We start from the raw sequence: 3186 nt of genomic DNA, 5'->3' as shown, positions 1-3186 counted from the left end.
GAGCAAAGTGGGATTGGAATCATCACTTCCACTGTCTGGCTCATCATGCCTTTCCATGCTGTGATCTGAAGTGGATTCTGGCGTATCGGGCTCTTCCAGAGGTGGGTGAGTACAATCAATAAGCTCCTTCAAGTAGTTGTATCTGCGCTTGTTGCGGCGCTCAATTTGCTCAATCCACCAGCCTTGCCGGTCCACCTTCTCGAGGATCTTAAGTAGCAACTGGTGGGTGGATGGTGGTGGTGCATGTGGTGTTGATGATGGTGGAGCGGAGGATGAAGGAGCTTCAAAAGACAGGTCTTCATTTCGGCTCACAGGTGGTGCTGGGGCCTAATATATTTTCTATTCGGGACATATTCCTCGTCCCTAGGAATCATGGTCTTCACATCCCCAACCCGATAGGAAACTTCCGCTGCAGACACAAAGTCTGTAACCAATGCGGGAAAAGGTAGGTTACCCACTATTTGCACTTGACTCATAGCTTGTCGGGTGAGTCATGGCAAGTTGAGAGGTTTCTCTGTGAGAATGCACCAGACAAGAATGGCCATATCGGCAGTAAAAGTGGACTCATGAGTGCTCAGCAATATGTAGTGGAATATGATCTGTGCCCACACTCGAGCCTCCATAGTGAGTGCTTGGGTGGAGATGCTCTTGGGTCGAGTCCGGTATTGCCCATAGATCTACTCGCTTCCAGGTTGGGCGATGACTCTAAGGATGAGGTTCCAGTCAAACTGAAATGTCTTGCGCCCAAGCTGTGCCTCTTGATAGGCATCCATCCCATCCGGACTAGGTAAAAGATTAAGTACTTCCTGAATAGCATCTTCTGAGATAGGGACTTGCTTTTGACGCACAAAGACTAACTGAAGGGTAGGCGAGTGATAATTGGCGTAGAATTCAACTACCCAAGAGAGATTAGCTTCTCGCAGACTCATGTTTAAGAATCCCCATTGCCTCCTTTCAATGCGGGGCACCACAAATTGCACGAAGTGTTGTGGAAGAATTAGGAGGTGCTCATTGTGGTAGTTTTTCTCTACCAAGACAGGGAACATCCGCTCACAATAGCGGTTAGTGAATCGTGCGGAGTCCCGTGTGGAAAATTTCTTCGCTTCATCAACTCGGATGGTGATGAGCGGATAATTTATACCATTTTGGCATTGTTTTTAAATAGTTTTTAGTATGTTTTAGTTGCTTTTTATTATATTTTTATTAGTTTTTATGCAAAAATCACATTTCTGGACTTTACTATGAGTTTGTGTATTTTTCTGTGATTTCAGGTATTTTCTGGCTGAAATTGAGGGACCTGAACAAAAATCTGATTCAGAGGTTGAGAAAGGACTGCAGATGCTGTTGGATTCTGACCCTCCTGCACTCAAAATGGATTTTCTGGAGCTACAGAAGCTCAATTGGCGCGCTCTCAATTGCGCTAGAAAGTAGACATCTTGGGCTTTCCAGAAATATATAATAGTCCATACTTTGTCCGAGATTTGATGGCCCAAACTGGCGTTAAACGCCAGCCAGAGACCCTTTTCTGGAGTAAAACGCCAGAACTGGCACCAAAACTGGAGTTAAACGCCCAAACTGGCACCCAAGCTGGCGTTTAACTCCAAGAATGGCCTATGCACGTGAAAGCTTCAATGCTCAGCCCAAGCACACACCAAGTGGACCCCGGAAGTGGATTTCTGCACTATCTGCACTTAGTTACTCATTTTCTGTAAACCTAAGTTACTAGTTTAGTATAAAAACTACTTTTAGAGATTCATTTTGAACTCATGACATTTTACATTTCATATTGTATCTTCTACAGCATGAGTCTCTAAACCCCATAGGTGGGGGTGAGGAGCTCTGCTGTGTTTCAATGGATTAATGCAATTACTACTGTTTTGTATTCAATCTTACTTGATTCCATTCTAAGATACTCACTCGTACTTCAATATAGAGAATATGATGATCCGTGACACTCATCATTATTCTCAAATCTATGAACGCGTGCCTGACAACCACTCCCATTCTATTTGAGCTCAACGTAGTCATTGGGCGACAGCTTGAGTGCGTATCTCTTGGGTCTCTGATCCACGGACCGAGTCCGTGAGATTAGAATTTTTGTGGTAGAGGCTAGAACCAATTGGCAGCATTCCTGGGATTCAGAAAGTCTAAACCTTGTCGGTGGTATTCCGAGTAGGATCTGGGAAGGGATGATTGTGACGAGCTTCAAACTTGCGAATGTTGGGCGCAGTGACAGTGTGCAAAAGGATAGAGAGATCCTATTCCGACGCTAGTGAGAACCGACAGATGATTAGCCGTGCGGTAGCTGTACCTAGTATTTTTCATCCGAGACGAGAAATCCGATAGTTGATTAGCCGTGCAGAAACCGTGCTTGGTATTTTTCATCCGAGAGGATCATACAGCTTGCCATTGAAGGAAGTCATGCGTGTTTGGAGAAGAAGACAGTAAGAAAGCAGAAATTCAGATGACAGAGCATCTCCAGAACCTCAACCTGTTCCTCATTACTGAATCACAAGTACCATTTATTTCATGTTATTTACTTTTCATAAACAAAAATCATTTCTATCATTAATCTCCTGACTAAGATTTACAAGGTAACCATAGCTTGCATCAAGCCGACAATCTCCGTGGGATCGACCCTTACTCACATAAGGTATTACTTGGACGACCCAGTGCACTTGCTGGTTAGTTGTGTGGAGTTGTAAAAAGTGTAATCACAATTTTGTGCACCAAGTTTTTAGCGCCGCTGCTGGGATCTGAATCTAGAGAGGAATTACTCTCCTTCTAGTTTCTCTTTACGTTCCTAGTTTATTGCTTTTGCTTTTGGATACTGAAGAGTCGTTACCTCCGCAGAAGATATTATTCTAGTTTGTTTCCTTACTTACTCTTTTATTTATTCCATATTCTTAATTCTTGTTTAGAGTAGTAATTGGATTATTTTCATGGATTGTTAATGCAAATGATTACTTTTACTTTCAATTAATTTTAAATCCCATCTTATTTAATTTATCATGTCTTCTTCTTATATTTTTATGAGCGTTTTATTCATGTCAATGGAGTAGACTCCATACTTGACATGGGGTTGATTAAAAGGAGACACTTGAGTTGGAAGGCTTAAGTGCTGATTAAACTGGAAGTTGTTGGCTAGTTCTGTATTTACTAACGCTAGACCTTCCCAAGGGAGAG

The sequence above is a fragment of the Arachis hypogaea genome, chromosome 11 (assembly GCF_003086295.3).
Source record: "Arachis hypogaea cultivar Tifrunner chromosome 11, arahy.Tifrunner.gnm2.J5K5, whole genome shotgun sequence".
Classification (NCBI taxonomy): Eukaryota; Viridiplantae; Streptophyta; class Magnoliopsida; order Fabales; family Fabaceae; genus Arachis; species Arachis hypogaea.
The sequence above is the reverse complement of the archived record's forward strand: the minus strand, read 5'-3'. Positions refer to the sequence as shown.